Here is a 25,130-nt window from a genome sequence, read left to right on the forward strand (position 1 = left end):
AAAATGAATTTATGCAGTTGTTCTCCTTACTTTGTTATGAAATAAGTAAATAAGCAGCCTAAATCACAGTGTTGACAGGAAAATTTAATGGCAATTTTTTTGTTGTTGTTTGTTTGTTTTTAATCACTGGTATTTTCTTCAGGAGAAGACAGATTTAGGAACAGTTTTCTGTTCAGATACTAAGTGAAAAGAATCATTTTGTATGTAGTTAAGCTGTGCCAATCTGTTATCACTTTCCTAACTATTTTCTGTAGGATTTCAGTTTTGAGGATGGGTTTATTTATTTCGTAACAAATTCCCTCTCATGTTCAGAGGGCTTTCATCATGTATTCACCTGCATGATGTTAATATATAATAACACTATATATTACATATTATATATTATATACTATTACATATTAATATAATAGATTAATAGATGTATATTAATTATTATATTATGTATATAGTAAAAATAACATACAACATGCGTAATCCACCCTGGCCATAAGTCAAGGCATTAATACATATTCCTTGATTATAAGGAAACAATTCATAATGGAAAAAAAAAAAAAAAAAGATAAATTGGGAAGGAAGAGAGCTGAGAAATAATGTCTAACTTTTTAAGATGCATCCTTACCTCTAGCTAACCAACTGTATGTAGTTGCTTGAGCAGTACAAAAAAAGACAAGAAACACCATACTTGGCTAAAACATGAAGATAAAAATGAAGGCAGGCACTGAGTTTTATAACCTTTTAACTTCACTGGACTACTTCCAGAAACAACATACAAAGCCTTTCAGATGCTTTTGTCCAAATGTATCCATCGCTGAGGACACAAACATTTTTTTTTTTCTTGCTTTGTAGCATGAAAGGGCTACTGCCCTTCCCACGAGGAAATTATTTTGCAGAATAACAGTGTGCAAAATCCTGACAAAACCTCTCATCCAAGGTTTTAGGAGATCAGGGATTTACCTGTAACAAAAATCATTAGGTCAGGACCCCAGAACTTTAACAGTCTGTGCTTCCTCCATGGCTGCCAGAAACCATGGCCCTTCCTCCAGCATAACTTTTACCCATTTTTGGTCCAAACCTTAGAAATGGCAATCTGGCACTGAGTTAAAAGATCACTGCTATCAAGGGCAGAAATCTTCTGATAGCCAGAGAGACTCAGTAACGCACTTTATTAACTTCAAAAGCAGATTTTCATACTTCATTCCACACAACAGAGGTTGATGATCCTTTGTTACTAATTTGGTGTCCTTAAGAAAAATACGTTGTATTTCAGGTTTAAGGTACCTGTTTTCCTTGCACAAGTTCAACTTTCTCTCCACAGATATTTCTAAGCAGTGATCAAAGGCCTGCTTAATACAATTTTGAAAAGTCTTTAAAAGGGATTTTGTGTTAATGTATTTGGTATATAGTCATCAAACTGCTTTTTAGAGCTAAAGAGAATGTGAAATAGGCATATACATTTTATGAACGTTAGTACAAATCAAATTCAGGTCTTAAAATCATGTCATCATGTAAGAACATATCATAATAACTCATATTCCACTTTTTCCAATTTTGCCATGATCCTTCTCTCAATATCTAACAACAGAAAAGCAAACATTTCCTGAGTGCAGCTGTGCAATTAGAAAAGAAAAGATGTAGATCTGTGGTCTGAAGGTAGTTTTATCATTTCTGTTAATTTACAACATAAATGCCTTACTAATGCATTATTTTTTATTGTAGATAACGTTATTTAATTATCTTAATCTACTCAGTCCAGCAAAAACATGATATCTTACAGCAAGACTGTTAAGAAATTACCATTATCTTCACTAGATAATACTTCCTTTAATTAAAGGAAGTAAAATTTCCTCTAACCTTTCCAGTATTAGCTCCAGCAAGTTTCCTCTTCTAATAATCTACCAGTTAAAGAAGGACAGAAACAACTGTTTTTCTTATACACCTTTTTATAATGATAAATTATTTTAACTTCCCCCTGCCCTCCCTCCCATTCCCCCAAATAAACAAGGTAAAGGAATCATTAGTTTCCAAACTTGATCTTCTATCAGAAAAAAAACAAACAAACAAACAAAAAAACTGTATCAGAACAGAACTCTTCCCTCTCCCTGCTCCAGGGTAAGTCTGAACTCAGTTTTGCTTCTTAATAACCAGCAGTTAAAACCATCACCTTATTTCCCTGTAGAAATGGCATGCAAAATATTCCTTTGGACCTAATTTGTTTTGGAGGAGAGGAGTAGTCCTGCCAGTTTCTACACATATGAACCTAAGATTTGAGCTCATGGGAATTTCATACTTGGAAGGATGTTAAAGTTTCCATCCATATGGCAGAATCTGTCCCAGCTAGCCCTTTAGTTCATATGTTGTTTCACTGGTAACAGCAACATCTGCTGTAGGTGAGTTATACAGTGATTCCTCAACTGTCTCCCCATCTTAATGCAAAGAATATAGACTTTTACTAATTTCTTCATCATTTGTTACAGCAAAAGTTAATGAAAAATAAGATTATTTTATTAAAATCAATTGAAGCAGAACTTGTAAGAGCTGTCGCTTAGAGAGAACAAGATGTATAACATACATAAACATTGCACACACATTTAAATTCCATTATATTAGTAGTTTAATATGTAATCGTTACTTGTATACATGCAGTTAGTATAGAACAGTCGTGTGTACTAAAGAAGGGTTAAAATAAGAAGTATCAATGCATGAAATTTTTGTTATTATTATTACAATCACTTTATTTCTAAAGTTAAGGAATTTTCTAAGCTAAGAAAATTAAATAAAACACCAATAAGAACAACAACAAAAATATTATGGGGCTATCATCTAGGAATATAGTTTATGTAAGAATAAGAGCTATCCATTATATTAAGGAATGTAAGACATTTGTTTGTGCCTGAACTCAAGGAGAGAAATAGTATGTAGAATTATCCAGATTTGAGAGAAACAAAAAAGCAATATTCACGTCCAGAGACATGATTATACATCTATACGAATGCTCTTACAAAGAAAACTATCGATTCAAAAAATGTAGTATTTATGCATTATCAAGGAAAATATGCAGATTTTGGACTTCATTCCTGTAACGCTTAAAGACTGCCCAATTTTATTAAAATATATTTATTTACAAATGGTTTTCTGTCACATTGCAACAATTGCAACAATATGATCTTATTGCAACAATAAGATCCATTCATGTCCAAATGTAAGTAATTCATTACTTCCAAACATAAGTAATTCATTACTCAATAAGTATGGGATGTTTGGATAAGGTGTAGAATTTACTATTCAACTAAAGATTTATATTTATATAATTCATATTTATATAGAGATTTATATTTTATGGAATCATATATATAATCCTGAGTTGGAAGGAACCCACAAGGATCATGGAGTCCAGCTCCTGGCTCCACACAGAACCACCTAAAAATCAGACCATACATCTGAGAGCATTGTCCAAATGCTTCTTGAACTCCAGGAGGCTTAGCACTGTGACCACTTCCATGCGGAGCCTGTTCCAGTGCCCAATCACCCTGTCAGTGAAGAACCTAATATCCAGCCTGAACTTCCCCTGTCACAGCTTTGTGTTGTTCCCTCGGGTCCTATCACCGTCACTAGAGAGAAGAGATCAGTGCCTAACCCTCCACTCCCCTTGTAAGGATGTTGTAGGCCACCATGAGGCCTCCCCTCAGTCTCCTATTCTGTAGGCTGAACAAAGCAAGTGACCTCAGCTGCTCCTCGTATGTCTTGCCCTCTAGAACCTTCACCATTTTTGTAGCCCTCATTTGGATGTTCTTTAATAGTTTTATGTCTTTCATATATTGTGGCACCCAAAACTACACAGTACTCAAGGTGAGGATTCACCAGCAAATAGTAGCATACAACAATCCCTTCCCTTGACTGGCTAGCAAGGTTGTGCTTGTTGCAACCCAGTATAAGGCAGGCCCTCCTGGATGCAAGGGCATACTATTAACTCATATTCAACATACTGTCAAACAAAACCTATAGATTCCATTCTGTGGGGCTGTTCTCAAGCCTCTCATCCCTTCTCTGTATGCACAGAGTTACTCTATCCCAGGTACAGGAGGAACAAGTTCCCAGGAACTTGCTGTTGTTAAAATTCATGTTGTTTGTGATCACACAGCTCTCAGCTCTCAGTTTTGTCAAGATCTCTCTGAAAGGCCTCTCTGCTCTAGTTGGAGTCAACTGATCCTTCTAATTTAGTGTCATCTGAAAACTTACTGAGTAAGTTTTCAAGTCCTACATCCAAGTCATTTACGAGAACACTGAAGAGAACTGGCACTAAAATGGAGCCCTGGGGAACTACACTAGTGACTAGCTGCAGCCTGATGTAACACCATTTACTATCACCCTTTGAGCTTGACCCATAAGTCAATCATCAACCCATCATATTATGCATATCTAGATGTATGCTGGACATTTTGTCTAGAAGGATGTTGTGAGAAACAGTACTGAAACCTTTGCTGAAATCGAAAAAGATGATCAACAGGCTTCTCTTGATCAACTACATTGGTGACCTTGTCAAAAAAGGAAATTTAATTCAATAGTGAATCACATTCAATAAAACTAATGAAGGGATATAAAATCAAGCAGATGACTGACATGTTTAGAGGGAAATATTCAGCCAGCTGAAGTTGGGAATATTGGCATTTCTGAAAATCAATATATTTATTTCAGTGTTTGGACACTCTATTTAAAAACTATTTTGCATGACTACAAAAATTTCTCAGAAAATTGCTGTCTCTGCTGTCTTATGATCTTGATAATAATTAAATTAATTCAGATTAAACATGTATATGTATTTGCATAGGAGCTAACAGTATTGCTGAATAATCTCGTTTGTACATTAAACTCTCATAGAGAGGGTGCTTTTCTTCAAGGGCTCAGAACCATATCCAAAACCTGAGTTCTCATATATAGAGGGTTTCACAACAACCCCATGCAATGTTACAGGCTGAAAGAAGAGTGGCTGGAAAGCTGCCTGATGGAAAGGAACCTGGGGATATTGATAAATAGCTGCCTGAATATGAGCCAGCAATGTGTTCAGGTGGCAAAGAAAACCATAAGCATCCTGGTTTGTATCAGATATAGTGCAGCCAGCAGGACTAGGTAAATGATTGTCCTTCAGTACTTGGTTCAGGTGAGGCTGCATCTCAAAAACTGTGCTCAGTTTTGAGCCCATCATTGCAAGTATGACATTGAGGTGCTGGAGCATATCCAAAGAAAAGCAAAGAAGATGGTGAAGGGTCTAGAGAACAAGTCTTACAAGGAGCAGCTGAGGGATCTGGGGTTGTTTATCTTGGAGAAAAGAACACTCAGGGAAGACCTTATTGTATTCTACAATTACCTTAAATGAGGTTGTAGTGAGGTAGCGATCAGGCTGTTCTCCCAAGCACCAAGTAATAATACAAGGGAAAATGGCCTCAAGTTGTGTCAGGGGTCATTTAGGTTAGGTATTAGGAGAAATTTCTTTACTGAAAGGGTTGTGTGACATTGGAATAGACTGCCCAGGGAAGTAGTTTAGTCACCATCCCTGGAGGTCTTCAAGAAATGTGTAGATTTGGAACTCAGTAGCATGGTTTAGTGGTGGACTTTAGCACTATGTTAAAGGTTGGACTAGATGATCTTAGAGGTCTTTTCCGACCTGAATGATTGTATGAATAGCTTTAAATTTTTATTACAGTAAAAAGAAATCCTGTAAGTAAGACTGTAACCTGAACACACTTAGGATCATAGAATAGCATTTAGCAAACCCTTGAATAATACTGTAACTTATTACAGAAACTGTAGCATATTTTTTAGAATCTAAAATTGAATTCTTGATTAAAAAATTCCAAGATACTGTGACCCATACCTGACAAAAGTCACAAGTCTTCCCTAAAATCTGAACCACTAACTCTTAATACTTAAACATTATGTAACCCTGTCCACTTCATCAGCTTCTGGCACCTTTGGGGAATTTCAAAATTCACAATTCAGCCTGTAGAAAAACAATTATTTTAAGTGTAGTGAAAATTTCAAGCACTACATTACAAACTCACTTGTCTTCTCTAAACCTAGACCTAGCAGAAGACTCTGCGTTCGAAATGACCTGACTCTCTATACCATTTTTTCACCTTGGTTATGGGCACAACCAACACTGGTAGAGTTCGTTTCCGTGGCTCAGCCTTGGGGCCTGTTTTAGGGCTTGTAGTGGCCGCTGGGTCTGTCTCAGAGGTTGAAGTGGCTGCTGGATCTGTCACTAGGGTTATATTGGCACTGAGTGCAGCTCGGTAAGCATAGGCCAAGCCCCAGTACGTTGCAGTAATTTCTGTATGTCTGGTACTGCCAAGGTGATGACATACCTTTTTCAAGCTCTCTACCAGTTTTTTAGGATTTTTCAGTTGTTCAGGGGTAAATTTCCAAAGCACTGGAGGTGCCCACTGCTCTAGATGTCTGCCCATATCCTCCCACTCTCCTTTCCAATCATAACTATCCTGCCTCAGGACAGATCTCTGGATGACCCTCTTAAGTATTTGTTTAACCTTAGACAAAACCTGAAGTGCATTCAGGAGACATAACAATGAGAACATGCTGGTCTGAACATCCCAAGGATATTTGAAGTTTTGGAGAGCTACCATAACTCACCTGTAGAGAAGAAAGGGATAGTGAACAAATAGGAAAAAACATCTTCCCCTGACCCCTCCATAGATTGGTTCCCTGAAGAAAAAGCATGAAAGGTGTAATTATTAATAGTTTCTGAGGTAGGGTTCCCAAAATATGGAGTTGATGACAATGCTGAGTACAAATACCTGATTAGTCTCATGGCCGGTAATTTTATCATATTGTAAGCCAGTGTTACACAGTGCAGCAAAATAATAACCTTGTACCAACCCCCAGAAGTGATAAGCAACGTGACAGGGAACCCATACAGTAAGTAATGTGCTATATAACTCAATTCGGAAAACAGGCACAGCAGACCTGAGATCCCAAAAATCGGCATTGTGATTAGTAACTATTAAACCGATGTAATGCTTATCAGAATCTTGTTTTAACACACTCTTGTCAGATCTGTCGTTATCTCAACACCTCATGCCCCACGTTGGGTGCCAAAAAGACTGTGGTTTAACCCGGCTGGCAGCTAAACACCACACAGCCGTTCGCTCACCCTCCCCCCTCCCTCTCTGGGATGGGGAAGAGAAATGGGAAAACTGAAGCCTGTGGGTTGAGATAGAGACAGTTTATTAGGACAGAAAATAAAATAAAAATAATAATAATAATATGTACAAAACAAGTGATGCACAGTACAATTGCTCACCACCCGCTGACTGATGCCCAGCCTATCCCCGAGCAGATAGCCCCCCACCCCGGCTAGCCACCCCTATTTATTGTTTAGCATGACGTCAGATGGTATGGAACACCCCTTTGGCCAGTTTGGGTCAGCTGTCCTGGGTCTGTCCCCTCCCAGATCCCGCTGCACCCCCAGCCTGCTCGCTGGCAGGACAGAGCGAGAAGCTGAAAAGTCCTTGGCTTGGTGTAAGCACTGCTCTACAACAATTAAAACATCAGAGTGTTATCAACATTATTCCCACCCTAAATCCAAAACATAGCAACCTACCAGCTACTAGGAGGAAAACTAACTCTATCCTAGCTAAAACCAGGACATTTTGTTTTTAAATAAAGGTCCATATCATGACTGTCAGAATTAGAAATACTGCTTTGACACAAAACTATAATTTGCTTGCCAGTATAACATCCAAGAAATGTTTGGTACTAATCTGCATAATTTGTTCATGGGGTAGTTTTTGCGTTTGGAAGTCTTATATCAAGTTTACCTTTCAAAAAAGAAAACAAAAACAAATAGAAAAGAAACAGGCAAAGAAAAAAAAAAAAGGTGATAAAAAAAAAAAGCAACCTCTAAAAAGCATAGATATTGAACTCCAAAAAAATAAATATATTGTTTATATTTCAGAGAGGACTCATAGAGCTTACACATTGAAAATCAAAAAATATGTATTATTGTATTTTCCTGGAGGTAATTTTTAATATTATTTTAGAGAAGTTATGCTTAATTTGCACCAACATTTTGTTAAACCTCATATAAGTTCATGTTCTTTAAAAATATTAATTATTGAAGAATAAAGAGAAAAGTCCTTATCATGTTCTATAGACCTTTATTGGGTTGGACACAACATTTATATAATGCATGATATCAAATTTAGTCAAATATACATTTCAAATGTTTTGAAGGATATCGTGGTTATGAAGTTCTCTTATTGCACAAGAAATTGTTATTAATTAAAATATCATGTGAATGAAAAAAGAAGACAAAAAAGTTTGTACAAAATTGTTTTGACATACTGCAGCAGCCCTGAATTCCTGGTGGCTTGAATGCAGAGCACAGAATTTGCATAAGTCCTGTCAAATTAGCTAAGAAAAGTAGTCTTTTTTTTCTCTTTTTTTTTTTTTTCCCCTTTGATTACAAGAAGCTAGATAATGGAGTGCCAATGCTATGCAGAAGTTACATTCTCTCTCCATTACTATCATACTGAATTATTATAACAGAAAAAATGTGTGTATAAATAATTGATAAGGTTTTATTACATTATTTCATCCCCAGTGGAAGCAGGAAAAAGACAGCTGTAACTTTTAATGTTGGTAAATCTGCTGCATTCTATTTTCAAATGTTTCTCTAAAGCACATTGGAAAGGTAAGTAAAGATAAATAAATTATTGTAATAGAGCTATTTGTGATGTCTCTGCTTTCTATCATAGCAACAAGAAATGTGGAGATGAACCTTGACTATCACTCCCACCCCCACTTTTTTTTTTTTTTTTTTACACAGCTCTCTAATTCAGTTATCTTGGCAAAATTCTGCAATGTACATTTGACCTTCGGTAAGTATTTTCTAAAATCTATGCAATACAATATTACACTATTTAATGTATATATTATGATATATATTACATATATATTATATTATATATATTACATAATATATATATATTAATATAATATGATTGTAATAATATTACATTATTAAATGAGTATATGGAAATAGTAGTTATTGGCCCAATGTGAACTGCAATCAACTTTCCATTAACCTGAATAATATGGAACTCAACTAATGGATAAATCTAGAAAATATGTAGCATGTCTTGCAGTAAATTAAGCACTATTGAGTAATATTGCCATTTACTGGATTTCTATCATCTAAGTTGTTCATATGGTTTCTGGCTCACCTTTGTCAATATCAAATTGCAGGCTGTCAGTCCCTGGAAGAGCTGGTTAGCAATTATAGGCCAGAGACCATTAGCAGTAGAAGATGCCATATAGCTACATGAGAGAGATATACAGAGTTCCTATCCTCTGTGTATCTTGCAAAGAAACATTTTTGGTTAGGCAGGGTTGTTAATTTTGTATCAGCAATAGCCACAACAGACTTAGTTCAGCTCCTGTAGAGTTATTTGTGTTTCTGCTGTACTTTTCTCACATTTGGATGAAGTGAATCATCAAGGTAAGACTGTGGCCTTGCCAGCACTGAGTCTCAGCAGATGCCTAGGGTTGCACCAGAATGCCCTCTGGGAAGTGCCACAGCACTACGTCCACCCTAATGGGCACAAGAGACCTGTTAAGACTGATTCGGGGAGCTGGCCTCAGCGAAGCCACTTGAGCAAAGTCCATGTTGCACCATTCTGCCTCGGTAGGCTTAGATCTGAAACCTCATTGTTCAGTAGACTGTCTTTATGTGATGTGTATATAATTCTATGATGTCATAGAATTACTAAATATTTATGTAGTCTGGAAGTTTTGGAAGCAATATAGCTGCCTACATGCAGCACTAGACCTCAACTAACCTGGGCAGGTCTGAGCTGTTTCTATGCACAAAAACCTGACAAATTTTCTAGCTAGAGAGACAATGTGCCTAGATTCAATAAGGTGTTTAAGAGATAGAGGTGTTAGAGAAATCTATGTGCCCTGAAAACGTACTCAAAGGTCCTAAATAAAAAGTCTGTCTCTTTTTATGGTTATTCAAGCACAGAACTGCAGAACAGGGAGTGACTTTGTAGATGTGCAAACTGAATTAAAAATTTTCCAGGGTCAAAAAACGCCAAACTCCAGACAAAGGAATATCTTAATATTAATCCTTATTCCAGGTTTTATTGTAGTTACTCTTTCCACTTGTTCCTAAATCATTTAATACTAAAAAAATCTGTCAGAATTTTTGATAGTTCATAAATCTGATCTGGAGCTTGTACAGGTTATTGCCCATTAGCTAGACAAAGTCTCGATGCAGTGATATGGCTTGCCCTACAAAGAGCTCTGCTGGTCTGTATGGAGTTTTTCAAATATACAAATAACCAAAGCCAAAGAGTAGGGTTTAGGTAATGATATTTATTTATTTATTTATTTTGTCACTACCTGTCACAAAACAAAAAATCAGGCATTTCCCAGGAAAACAAACAAACAAACCAAAACACAACAGAAAATTGTTAGAAATAGAAAATTTCCCTGTAAAGGTAATATTTTTAGTAGTGCACAACTTGATAAACATAGTATTTTTTTTACATATTTTTACACATGCACAAAAAGACACCTTTGGATATCTATGCATTTTGTAGTATAACATTAGTCTCAGTATAGTTGCCTCACAAGCTACATGAAATCAGAATGCCAGCAAACTGCAACAGAACAGTCAGATTACTTCTGTACCCTTTTTTCTGCTCTGCAAGGATTTGTGAAGGGCAAAGCTTCCAAAGCAATGATTTACAACTAATGGTAAGTGGTACTGCTTTGTGCTGGATTTAGGGTGTTACACAGGAAGTTTCCAGCTCTATAAGGTGGAAGAAGACACTTGGAGAAACTCAGAAATATTAAACATCATTGGAGGGAGGAAAGAGCATAAACAGGCTCATTAATAATATCCATTTAACTGTTTTGCCAGTTATTTCCTCTGTATATAGATCATCGCTGAGTTATACTCTTACCTAGGAATAAATAATATTTTCACTTGGTTTCAGTTGTTATTGAATGTCTGTAATTTGAGAAAGAAACACAACAAAAATAAGTTTTAAAAATATATTATTGATTGAAGAAGAAAAAAAAAATCATTTTCCAGTCCTATTATATGCATAAAGCCAAAGTTATTCATCTTCTTATTTATACATTTCCTTTCACTTCACTTCTAGAGATTTCTTGGTCTTCTCATATATCTTTGAATGTATAAGTCAAAGGAAATATTTCCAGTTACAAGTTTGTATGGCCATAAGATGTGTGTTTGAAAGAGTTTGCCAATCTTTCTTCCTCAGGTTATTTCTTTTAAAAATTCAAGGTCTGTGTGGTGTTTGTTTGGTTGGTTGTTTTTAGCTTTTCAGATTAAAAGTCATTTCTCTCTTCAGTTTTACTGTAAACTAGTTATCTCACAATAATTTTATTTTGAAATAAAACATTGGCATAAAGCAGAAAAGCAGTTTTCTCTGGCATATTATGCATATGTGGATTGTGAAAGAGTCAGCCAAACTAGTGGGTCCTTAAAAGTTCCTTATATCTCAACTCCAATGAATTTGGACAAGCTCCTTTGTACCATAATGGGGCCTTACATGTGGAAGAAATCATGAGAAATTCTAACAGGATTTTATTTTTCAGTATATAAACCTGAACAAATTCTTGACAATGACAGACCTATCAAAGGACTATGGCCTCCAGCTGGGCAGTGTATCCCAGCCAGCCCCACAGCAGAGTGATCCTTAGGCAATTTCTTGGATGCCAATACAAGCAGTTTCAGAGCCAGTTGCTTTCCACAATGAAAACAGCCAAGTCTCCAGATGTTGTTGCTAGAAAAAATGTATAACGCAACCAAGCACCTGGATCTTGCATCTGTAACGTTCAGTGTGTAAAACGAATTTAAACCTTCTCAAAGCACCTGAGATGAAGACTGAGAATAAGGAAGACAAAATAATTTATTTTGGAGCAGCAGCAGAAAGTAAATGTAAGGAAAGGAAGTAAAGGAATGCAGGTGCCAAGCACCTGCCATATGGCAAAAACTTTATATTTCTATCCTTCTGTCCTCAGCTCCTTTTCCTTTGTATATTCCTTCAGTTCAGGTATTTAATCTGTCTTTTGTTTCAGCTGGGATCAGAGTTAATTTTCTTCCTAGTAGCTGGTATGGTGCTGTGTTTTGGATTTAAGATGAGAATAATTCTGATAACACTCTGATGTGTTTAGCTGTTACTGAGCAATGCTTACGCAGATCCAAGGACTTCCCAGCTCCTCATGCTATGCTCTCAGTGAGGAAGTTGGGAGTGCACCAGGAGCTGGGAGGGGACACAGCCAGGACAGCTGACCCAAAATGACCAAAGGGATGTCCCATATCATATGACATCATGCTCAGCAATAAAATTGTGGGGAGTTGGCCGGGGGGCTGCTATTGATCAGGACTAGTTGAACATCAGTCAGCAGGTGGTGAGCAATTGGGTATTGCATTTCTTGTTTTGTTTGTTTTATTTTTATTCTTATTTCTTTCCCTTACTTATTAAACTGTCCTTACTTCAACCCACAATTTCTCCCAATTTTAACTCTTTTCTTTGCTCTCCCCCCTCCTCCATCCCACTGATCCCACTAGGGAGTGCAGTGGGGGTGGGGTGGGGACTGAATGGCTGTGTGATGTTTAGCTGCCTGCCAGGTTAAACCACAACAACTAGAAACAGAAAGCCCAAAGTACCTAGATATAATGGCAAAGCTATATTTTCCAGATGAAGTCAGATCTCACAATCAGTAAAGAGTTTAACATTGCAGGTTACAAAGCAGAATGTGTATGTGTGCGTGCTGCAAATTTAAATTTAAATCCCTTAGTAAAGTAACTTGTTAGACTTTTTCAGCTGTGGGAAAACATATCTCTGATAGTGTTGTTGTTGTCGTTGTTGTTTTTAATTAAATACACAATTTTAAAATCTTCTGAAATTAAACATTCTTTTGGCTTCTCCATAAAATATCATGCTTTTTCCTTTTAAATGTAGTTTATTCTCATAAGTTTTAAATATAAAAACTGTTTATGGCTTTAGGTCTTAGTAAAATAACTTTACAGATTTCTCACAAATTGATAGGTGAAGCCACTGGAACAAGACTCTTTTTTTTTTTTCACCTCATTGCTACAGTCCTGGAAACAGAAATATTGTGAGATGAAAAAATAATTATATAATATGCAGTAGCACTTACCTAACAATTGTTGCACTTACCCAATCACTGTTCCTGGGGAAATGACATCAGTGTAATGTGAGCTGGAAGATGAATTAGTCAAAGCCCTCTGCATAATACCTAATCACATTGTAGCTTACATTTTCTCTTACATTCACAGAGTTCCAGGATATTGAACAGATATTAGAGAAAGAAGAATTTGTTGTTATGTGGCTGGAGCTATTAAAATATACTTTTAAAATTGTAATGGAGTGCAATTGAAATTCATAAAACAAAGATATCAGACACATAGAAGGTATTCAGATTTTCAGACAAGTTGCTATTCAGAGCAACTGCTAGTCAGAGAAACAGCCTACTTATCAATTGGTTTATCTTATTATATCAAGGTTTTTCAATGGAATATTCATGCATTGTGCAATAACATGGAACACAGAAACCTTTTGTTTCAGTTTTAGTTTATTATATGCTTAAGAGCTTCCTACATAAACAGAAATAGAAAACTAAAATCTCCTTCTAAAATCATTTAAAAATTTTTCATCTCTATTCAGGATAAAAAGTAAAAACACACCTTTTATGATTGAAGGAATTCGCAGGAAATTTTGGTTTTGAGAAAACATAAAAAGAAATTTTTGGCTTGTTTCTGCCTAAAATTCCTGTTAGTTTTACTGGTGGCAAGTGAAATTGCTGAAAGCCTCACAAGCAGAGACTAAATACTTCTGCTCTCCAGTGTATTTCATTAGCTCCATGCAACTTATATATACTTTTATGACAACAACAACAACAACAAAGCTTCAAAATTCCAGGTATAAAATAATGATTTTATGAACATTTCCCAAGGAAAAGTATTCCAACAGAAATTTTCTAACTAGTTTTAGTCCTGACAGTGTAAATATCAGGCAAACACTTTTGATTTTACACTAATGTAATTGGCATAGAAAACTATATACAGCCACGACATCTGAACTCATTCTGTATTCATTCATATCTCAGACTTAGTTTTATATAAATGATGAAGTAAGAGAGTAAATAATAAAACATCTTGTATACAAAAATATCAATATTCTTGGTAAGCATGATTAGACAGAGCTTCATAACTTTCTGTTTACATAGATAAATACAATTATTATTTTTACCGATGTGGAAATAAATTCAGAAGGGGTCCTCAACTCAGCAAGATCACATAGAATGACTCAGTCTAAGCTCCATTTATTTTTTAGTCTTGTGTGTTATATACTACACAGTGCTTCCTATTGTTTGAGCGTGTTTTAAATTTCTGATAATAGCTTCCTGTAGGACATGCAGCATGAGTGTTTTACAGGTTATGCTGGAATGCACCTAATAGAAAGATGACATAGTCCCCAGTGTCATCCAGTAAACACTACATAATGTAATGAATGAAAGTTATGAGCAACAGTGGTCTTCTGACAAAACTTTTTTGTCTTACACTTGGACACTTTTACAGTTTTAACAAAAAAATAAAATAAAATATGGCTTTTAAATGAATTCTTCCTTCCCAGAACAGTAGCCTTTTCTTCAGCTAATAGGGAAAGCAAGCCAATAATAATTCCCTCTTTGACTAAAAATTTATGTTTTGTGTCTCTTTTTGCCGTTCTTTACTCATACTGGCAATTATATATTTACTGGAGTAGTTTTACTGACTTCAGTGGGATTTGAATACAGTAAAGAACTTTGTGTGTTGAATGGTGGGACAGTTCTAGCCAAATGTAACTGTTCACATACTGTGAGTAAAGAGAACAATCTCTCTGGAAAAGGAAAGGAATCGTTCCACTCTTCTGACTACTTTATTCCCTTTATGCAGTTCTAGTGACATCAGCATGACTATGAGTGGATGAAGGGACAGTTTAGAATTAAAACATTAAACAGTCTGGGTTGCTGGTCCTGACTTGCAACATATAAGGAAAATGCTGCATGAAGTCAAAATGAATCCGTCCCATCTCAGAAGCAGTGATGGAGACACATGCAAATAGGAAGAGCATTCTGGATCTTCTGAAATATCCTAGGACTGCAAAACATCCTTACTTTCCTGTATTCTGCATGCTTTTATCACACAGGCAAATGGCTCCATCAAACACCATGAATAACTTGTTACGTGTCCATAGTTTGTACTCCGAATCACCTATCACCTGCTGGGTAGTACAGGTAATGAATGACCTTTGGGATGATCATTGCACATGATTTGTAGGCAGGCAGAGTTTAGCAAGAAACTAAGAGTGTTATAGAAGAACAATTATTTTTGGGGAAAAAAAAAAAAGTAAAAGGTGTTGTTTTGTTGTTTGTTTGTCTTATTAGGCATTTCAGTAATGTTTTTCTATAGCAAAAGAGCAGAAAGTTCAAAGAAAATAAATTTCAAAATTAGAACAAAGAAGCATGTTATCTATTTATGTCACTGTGTATACTGTGGTGGATTTGGGTAATCTTGCGAATTTTCTTTCACTTAGTTTCTGCAGTGTATACCAGGTTATATATATTATGCCTGAGGCAGGGATTTTTCAGTTGCTGCAGTGATTTTAGAAGTTGCAGAATTGTATCCTGCAGTCTTATTTTTCCAAAATCCCTGATCAATTGATAGGCTTCTTCCTCAAGATAGATATCTTTCACCTGTATTTTGTAGCATAAAGAAAAAGTGGGACATCTATGCTGCTGAGGGCTCAGCAAGAATGCTTAGCTCTGTGAGTGATGTTATTCACTTCACCAACTGAATTGTTTAAACACAGTGGGCTTATTGGATAGGGATTTTATTTTGCTGCTGCATCACCAACAATCATTGCAACTTTGTCATTACAATTTTTCATGCTTCTGGTTTAGAACAAAGCACAGTCAAGGTATAAATACGAAATTTAAGGCTTCGGGAAGTCTCAAGAAAGTTAATCACCATAACAACTAGTATTTGTCCTGCTTTTACGAGCTTTGCAGTGGCTAAGGCAGCAAAAGAGCACAATTAAAGATGATACTTCTGAAAATTCATTGCTAATAACATTTAGGCACTGTTCTAGAAAGATACAATCATTTAATGAGCAATATCATGTCTGCCAAACCTATAGAACCATCCAGATCTTTATGTGTTACAACACAATTAACTCACACTTCTCATATTACCATTGCCTGACTTTTATTCATCCACTCTCTTGCATCTAACCTATTTCCAGCTTGCTAGTTCTTGTGGCTGGACTGAAGGTTAAGTGTGATATCTATCCATAAATAATACTATTACATGGGGCTGTTGTTGAGGACAGCTCAGAGAAACCTCTCTTGTTGTCACTAGGGCAAAATATAACTTTATACCTAGCTTTAGACAGTATATACGAGCTCTTTCTCTCTTTGGATTAGGCAGAAATAATGAAAAGGAATTGTCTCTTAAACAAGTCAACTAAAAGGCATTCTGTCAGGACCAAATCTGACTGCTTACAAGGAAAATTAATAGAAGATATTAAAACCTCAAAAACAGAATAAACATAATGGCCCTCTATATTATATATACATAAAGCCCTCTATAGACAGATAGAAGCAGCCTCATGTTCAAAAGCCCTAGTTCTCATTGGGATCTTCAACCACTCCAAAATATGTTGGAGTGACAGCATACACAGGAAATCCAGAAGGTTCCAGGAATGCACTGATGATAACTTCCTTTTCCAAGTTATATAGGAGCCAATGAGGAGAGGTGCTATGCTGGATCTCATTCTCACCAACAAAGAGGGGCTGGCGGAGAATGAGAAACTCCAGGACAACCTTGATTGCATTGATCGTGAAATGGTACAGTTCTGCATTTGGAGGGCAGCTAGGAAGGAGCACAGCAAGCTCACTACTCTGGATTTTGGGAGAACAGACTCTGCTCTCTTCAAGGATCTGCTTTGTAGAGTACCATAGAACAAAGCCCTTGGGGGGAAGAGGGGTCCAAGGAAGCTGGTTAATATTCAGGGATTACCGCCTTCAAACTCAAGAGAGATGCATCCCAACAAAAAGGAAGCCGGGCAAAAATTCCAGAGACCTGCATGGATGAACAAGGAGCTCCTGACCAAGCTTAAACAGAAAAAGAAGGCATACAGTGTGTGCAAGCAAATGCAGTGTTGTGGTTTAACCCGGCCAGCAGCTAAACACCACACAGCTGTTCACTCACCCTCCCCCCTCCCTCTCTGGGATGGGGGAGAGAAACGGGAAAGTGAAGCCCGTGAGTTGAGATAAAGAGTTTATTAAGACAGGAAAATAATAATAAGAATAATAATAATAATAATAATAACAACAACAACAACAACAACAACTATACTACAAATAATAATGTGTACGAAACAAGTGATGCACAATGCAATTGCTCACCACCCGCTGACTGATGCCCAACCTACCCCCGAGCAGATAGCCCCCCACCCCGGCTAGCCACCCCTATTTATTGTTTAGCATGACGTCAGATGGTATGGAACACCCCTTTGGCCAGTTTGGGTCAGCTGTCCTGGGTCTGTCCCCTCCCAGATCCCGCTGCACCCCCAGCCTGCTCGCTGGCAGGACAGAGCGAGAAGCTGAAAAGTCCTTGGCTTGGTGTAAGCACTGCTCTACAACAATTAAAACATCAGAGTGTTATCAACATTATTCCCACCCTAAATCCAAAACATAGCAACCTACCAGCTACTAGGAGGAAAACTAACTCTATCCTAGCTAAAACCAGGACAAGCAGATAACCTGAGAGGGATAGAGACATTGTCCAAGCAGCCAGGGATCAGGTTAGGAAGCCAAAGCCCTGTTAGAATTAAATTTGGCCAGGGACATCAAGGGCAACAAGAAAGTGTTCTATAGGTACATCGGTGGCAAAAGTAAGACTAGGGAAATTGTGGGCCCTAAAATTGTGGTTTTCCAGAAAGAAACAGGACATCTGGTCACCTGGGATATGGATAAGGCTGAGGTACTCAATGACTATTTTGTCTCAGTCTTCACCGACAAAAGCTCTAGCCACATGGTCTGGGTCTGAAATGGCAAAGGCGGGGACTGGAAGAATGAATAACCACCCACTGTAGGAGAAGATCAGGTCTGGGACTATCTAAAGAACCTGAAGGTGTACAAGTCAACAGGAGCTGATGAGATATACCCATGGGTCCTGAAGGAACTGGTGGATGTAGTTGTTAAGCCACTGTCTGTTATATTTAAGAAGTCATGGCAGTCCGCCAAAGTTCCTGGTGACTGGAAGAAGGGAAAAATAACCCCCATTTTTAAAAAGAGAAAAAAGGAAGACCCAAGGAACTACAGGCCAGTCAGTCTCACCTTCATGCTTGGCAAGATCATGGAGAAACTCTGTCAAGGCACATGGAAAATAAGGAGCTGACTGCTGAGAGCCAACATGGTTTCATTAAGGGTAGATCGTGCCTAACAGATCTAGTGGCCTTCTACAATGGGAAGTGATTGTCCTGCTCTACTCTACACTGGTGCAGCCTCACCACAAGTACTGTGTGCAGTTTGGGGCACCACAATAAAAGAATATAAAGTTATTAGAGAACATCCAAAGGAAGGCAACAAAGATCATGAAAGTTCTGCAGGGAAGATTTATGAGGAGCAGCTGAGGTGTTTGAACAATGCTCTCCGACATATGGTTTAATATTTAGGTAGTCCTTTGTGGAGCCTGGAGTTGGACCTGATTATCCTCATTGGATCCTTTCCAACTCAGCATATTCTATGATTCTATTATATGATTCTGGGGAAAACTTCTCTTTCCTGACAAATATAATATATATACTATATATAATATAGTATATATATAATATGAATATATATATATGTAAGTCAGTTTTTCATAAGAATAATAGAAGATACTGCTTTGCACATCTTCACAAACCAAACCAATACTCCAAAGAGTTCCCCTGTCTCATGAAGCCAGAAGCAAGAAGACAAAAAGATTGGAGAAGTAATTGTGATTGAACACCAGAAATCTCTTAAGAGACTTTCTCAGAAGTCTGAGAGTTTCCTCTCTCTGTACCTTCTTTGCCTCTGACAAACATGGTTAATGTTTAATGCAATGGACTGCACATAAATTACTAAAGAAAAATCAGTTCACATCTTCCTTTGAGATTACCTGGAGGTATTTTGATTCTACAAACACACTTGCCTGCTGATTGCAACAACTCCAAATAATGGACTAAGGTTCTATAAAATGAAAAGGGATAAATGTTCACATCAGGGAAGAAAAGATTTGTACTTAAAATGTATATATTAAAAGATGCTTTTCTCTGTCTACTTCAAAAGCTGAGAAGTATGAAGAAAAAGATGGTATTAGTAATGTTTCAGATTTTCAGAGCTTTCATTGAAGAAATCTCTATCTAAAATGAAAGCTAATTTCAGTAAGTACCTGCTGTGCAAATAAAGTTTAACAGGATTAAGGAATTGAAGCTGAAAAGTGTGTAGAAAGTGACTAAAGTGCCTAGTCTGTGTGCGCAGATTGTTCTTTCTCATATTTCAGAGCCTTTCAGAACAGAAATTTCAGAACAGACTTTTTCATTTTAGATTCCTATCTTGAATGGAACTTCTTTATGCATTGTGTATATAAAGAAGTACTTCCCAAAAGGTGTCCATGATCATTTGTACAAACCAGAACAATTTTGCAATATTGACATATTTTTGATGATTACAAAAATGAAAGAAGTTCGGGAAAATACAGAAACATTAATATTTAATTTTGCTGAAGATGTTCCACACAAAGACATTCCTGATGCAGACAGTCCTTTTTGGTAATTTGAAATCATTCTCTAAATAACAATTTTATCTTGCCACAGACTGTGTTATTATATTGCCTCCTCTCCTATCACAGAAAGTTGTTTTTCATCACCTATGAGAATTTTGGTATGATGGATACAGAAGTGTTGAAAATCATTTTATTTTTATTTATTTATGTATTGGTGAAAATATGAGTAACTAATTATTTAGATATTTAGATTATCTAGATAGTAATTAATCTATCTACACAGGCCAAACTTTTGAATTGCTTCTTGACATATCTAAAAATATTATAAACCAATACATATTTTTCTATATTCTTTGATGAGATCTTCAACCATAATTTTATAACTACATTACAAACTAACTCCAAGTAACATTTGTTGAATAAAAGTCTGATCTTTTCAATATAGATCAAAGGTGGGATTTTTTTCATATAAACCTTAAGTACACTTAGCAATTGGTTCCTGAATATACCTAGCTAAACCTAAACACTAAAAGCTTAAGAGAAACCACTGTTCTTAACAGGAAGTCAACTCTTACTAATAAAAAGTGACTTTGCTCCAGGCCTCATGTAAATAAAATATAACTAATTGGAGATCTGAGCAGAAACAAAAGCCGTAGAAAGGGCAATTTCCCAGTTCTTTTAATTTAATGTGACATAAGACCAAGTGCAGCATAGTAGCAAGGAATAACCATCAAAAGCCTAACAGAATGCAGAAATCATAAAAATTTGAACATTTTATGAGACAATTAGTCACAGGTAATTAGGGATTAAAATGGAAATCAAATTGTAAAATTCTTTATTTGTTGTTATAGTGTATTTGCACAGTTAGACAATATATTATAAGACAGTACTAACAGTTTTGGTCTGGGTTGTTGAAGACTTTTTAATGATATATTTCAAATTTGATTTTCTCTTACACTTTAAAGTTGCAATAGATTCCTTCTATGCATCCATACAATGAGAATTCTGATATTTTACAATTTATATATTCTATCTTTACTAAATCGCTAAAGAACAAACTTTCATATCATAATATGTAATCATTAATGAAATCATTTCAGGATGGTCAAGAGTTGTAAAAAGATATTGAAAATAGGCAAATGAAATGTATGTTAAATTGCTTCAAGAACTCAAAAGACTAGTGTTTTTTTTTTCTTTTTTTTTTTTTTTTTCTTTTTTTCCTTGAGATTACAAGTCCTGTTTTGGGCTGCGATTAAAGTTAATTTTCTTCCTAGTAGCTCGTGGTATGGTACTGAGTTTTGGATTTATAATGAGAATAATGCTGATAACATGCTGATGTTTTAGCTGTTGCAGATCAGTGCTTTTTTAAGGACTTTACAGCTTCTCATACCACCCTGTTAGAGAGGTGGTTGGGGGTGCACAAGAAGCTGGGAGGGGACAGAACTAGGAAAGCTGACTCAAACTGTCCAAAGGGGTAACCCATACCATATGGTATCCTGCTGAACAATTAAAGCTGGGGTGGCTTGCTGGGGTGTGAGAGAGTCTGGCTGGACATTAGATAGAGGGTGGTGAGCGAATCCATTGTGCATCACTTGCTTTATATATTATTATTATGTATTATTATTATTAATTATTATTATCATCCTTTTCTGTCGTATTAAACTGTCTTTATTCCAAACCATGAGCTTTTATTTTTTATTATTATTATTTTTTTATTTTTTGATTCTCTTTGTCTTCCCACTGTGGGGTTGGTGAGGGTGAGCAAATGGCTCTGTAGTGCTTAGCTGTCTGCCAGGTTAAACCACAACAGTATGCTATCAAGATAAGTAGCTTTGCAAGAACTCTTGTCATTCAGCCTTGTAGGTAAGGTACTCTTGAAAAATTTATTTGCAGAAAAAACCTGCAGCTTTCAGAGAAGAGCAGTAGTCATTTATATTTACAGTTTGGGTCATAAACTGTATTATTTAAACAAAAACTCTTTAGCATTTCAATTTCTTTATTGTCAATTTTTGCACGTGAAGGTAAAATATCGCCTTACATATATTTGTTATAACTTGGGGGGTGAAAATCTTCAACATAGGAAAGAAAAAAGACCTAAACAACTACAGTTGTAAGTAAAGGTGCAAGTATTGTAAAGGCATAAGAATATTTCAAAGCAGTAAATTAAATTTGAGGTGATGTTGCCATTGAAAATGACAAACTCTTTGCTACATAACATTTAGATAGTGATAGGACAAGGAGGAATGGTTCTAAACTGAAAGAGGGGAGATTTAGATTGGATGTTAGGTAGAAGTTCTTTACTTAGAGGGTGGTGAGGCACTGGAACAGGTTTTCCAGAGAAGTTGTGGATGTCCCAACCCTGGAGGCGTTCAAGACCAGGCTGGATGGGGCCCTGGTAAACCTGATCAAGTGGGTGGTATCCCTGCCTATGGCAGGGGGGTTGGAACTAGATGATCTTTAAGGTCCCTTCCAACCCAAGCCATTCTATGATGAGCCATCAGCTTTTTATAATGCAGCTACAAAAAAAAAAAAAAAAACAGTGGAAATTTTAGGGTGAAGTTCATATGCAGTCTTAATTTGTGTGGACAGGTAGCAATTTCAGGATATGCTCAGTTCCTGACATAATCAGTTAAAAATGCTAGATTATAGAACATAGTAGAAAACAGATAATTCTGTACCTGAAACTAATAGAATCTTCACTGTAGAAACTATGTTTTAAAACTTCAACTCATTAAATCATTATGCTTTAGACATAATGCTACTATAATGAAACATACCTCAGCTTTCACCAAATTTTTGCAAAATATATATGCCTCTCCTATTCACTGGAACAGCTATGAAAAATTCATATTTCGTATAGTTTAATATGGATTCTTAAATTAGTTTAGATCCTGTTCCAAGTCAGAATGTGTTCTGCTTTTCTCTGTGAGAAGTCAATGGAAAGATGTCTCTTCAGTCTAATTTTCAAAATCATATTTTCATACAAATGTTATAATGACATCATCAACAATAGCTGAGCATTTTACCAAAAAGTCAGAATAAGTAATTTTATTAGATATATGATATTAGGATTATAAGGCAAGGTGCCAGCAGGGGTCTGCAGGGCTCCTCTGAGGTGAAGCCAGGGCTACCATGTTCTGGACAAACAAACAAACAAACAAAACAGTGAGAAACAGCAAAAGGAATGCTCCAGGTACTAGAGCAGAGTTCACACTGCAGCCCATAGAGGACCAATAGATGGATATTTCTGAAGGATCTGTGACTTGTGGAACCTGAGCAGAGGAAAAGTGGGAGAAATAAGGAATAGCAGAAATAAACCATTATCACAGTATCACAGTATCACAGATTTCTAGGTTGGAAGAGACCTCAAGATTGTACTTCCTAACATCCAACCTAAAACTCCCCTGTCGCAACTTTCGCCCATTCCCCCTCGTCCTGTCACCAGGCACGTAGGAGAACAGACCAACCCTCACCTCTCTACAGCCTCCTTTAAGGTAACTGTAGAGAGCGATAAGGTCGCCCCTGAGCCTCCTCTTCTCCAGGCTGAACAAGCCCAGCTCCCTCAGCCGCTCCTCGTAAGACTTGTTCTCCAGACCCCTCACCAGCTTGGTCACCCTTCTCTGGACTCGCTCGAGCACGTCCATGTCCTTCCTGTAGCGAGGGGCCCAAAACTGAACACAGTACTCGAGGTGCGGCCTCACCAGAGCCGAGTACAGGGGCACAATCACTTCCCTAGGTCGATTATGAATCGACCAAATTCATAAGTAATAAGTAAATGCAAAATTTATATATGTTGTTGTTATAATGAAGATTTTACAGGTCATTCAGAACTTTTGGAGACACATTTTTTAATCTATCCACTCCAGAGATGATGCTTCTTCCATCATTGTGTAGATATTAAAATCATCAAATGGTAGGCAGTCCTCACTTTTAGGCATCAGAGATAACACAGACCTCAACTTTTACTGAAGCAGGGAGATAAAATAATTTATAATAGTCAAATAAGAAAATGATATCCAGAAAGAAAGTTTGCTTTGAAATGTCTGATTAAAGGTAAGGCAATTATTTTCATAACAGGCTTAAACAGAGTAAGATTTTTCATGGTCAGGAATTAAATGTCTGAAACCTGAAGACTGGTACAGAGGACCCCACAATACAAAATCTTTGGCAAGCTGAAGGCCTACAACTCATCTTTATTATTTAGTTGCTTCAGATGTTTTAGTGTTCAGTTGTTTATCTGATTAATATTCTGCTATGGCTTAGTTCTTACATATATATATTTTTTTTCTTTTTTCCTGAAAATTTAAATAAACTTTTAAAGTGTTGCTGTCTGCACTTTATTGTTACAGTCAGTTTTGCACTTTTAAGAATGCTAAATGAGAAAAGCTGGATTAAGCCCTGCAGATGCATTCTATAATGTTTGCTGAACGGTTTAGATTTACAATGTAAGTTAGCAATAGATACATCACAGCACACAGGAGACACTTTAAAGAATCATTATTATTGCTTTTTATTGGTGGGTTTTGTTTGTTGCTGATGTTTCCCAGTGCAATGGGCTGCATGATAGAGTAATTGCTTTCAAAAGAAAAAGAAGTATTACTCCCCAGTGAGGGTGTTTTATGGAAAAATATGTTGTTTAAAATTAACAGGCAGTGATACATTTTTCCTCTAGGTTCACTTAGCTAATTTAGTTTTATATCATTTTTTACCTTATATGCTTGAAGAAATGTTTTGCATTAACTTTGCTACTTGAAAAGGGCCAAGTCATAAACTCAGGTAGATTTATTACTTCCTTCTCCAGTACATTTATCTGGCTTTTGTTATAGTGAAGAGCAAATATACATAAATATCTCATTACCATACTTCCAAGAGGTGCAAGTACATAAAACGTAACTCTTATCATATAATGAAATAAATATGGGTGCAATTTAAAAACCATTTAGGCATTTCAGCAGGAAACGCATGTTTCCTGGAGCACTTCTATCCAATGAATGTGTAAGTGGCTTACAGAGTGCTTTAGAAATACTGGGTTTTGATAACCAATAGTATACAGGGGAAAAGGATGCCTTGCAGCATATTATGATGTTTTTAACTTCATAACCAAAAATAACACGTGCCAATTGGTCAATTGAGAACAAGGCTAAGGTTGAAATCATCCACAGCAGATCCACCTTAACTGCTCTGCCAAACATCCTCAGGGAATGGTTAGTGCCTAAAATTATTTATTGACTAACTTTGCATCCTTATTTGAAAAAGAGCAAAAAGC

General features: G+C 36.5%; 1 long non-coding RNA gene across 1 annotated transcript; it reads right to left on the reverse strand.

Moving 5' to 3' along the window:
- Positions 1 to 557: 557 nt before the first annotated feature.
- Positions 558 to 9,374, reverse strand: LOC106041512 (uncharacterized). Its single transcript, XR_010830957.1, has 3 exons — positions 9,237 to 9,374; positions 6,643 to 6,714; positions 558 to 954 (listed from the first exon to the last, which is right to left on the reverse strand). It is a non-coding gene; the product is annotated as an uncharacterized lncRNA (long non-coding RNA).
- Between the last annotated feature and the right edge of the window lie 15,756 nt (positions 9,375 to 25,130).

The sequence above is a fragment of the Anser cygnoides genome, chromosome 1 (genome assembly GCF_040182565.1).
Source record: "Anser cygnoides isolate HZ-2024a breed goose chromosome 1, Taihu_goose_T2T_genome, whole genome shotgun sequence".
NCBI lineage: Eukaryota > Metazoa > Chordata > Aves > Anseriformes > Anatidae > Anser > Anser cygnoides.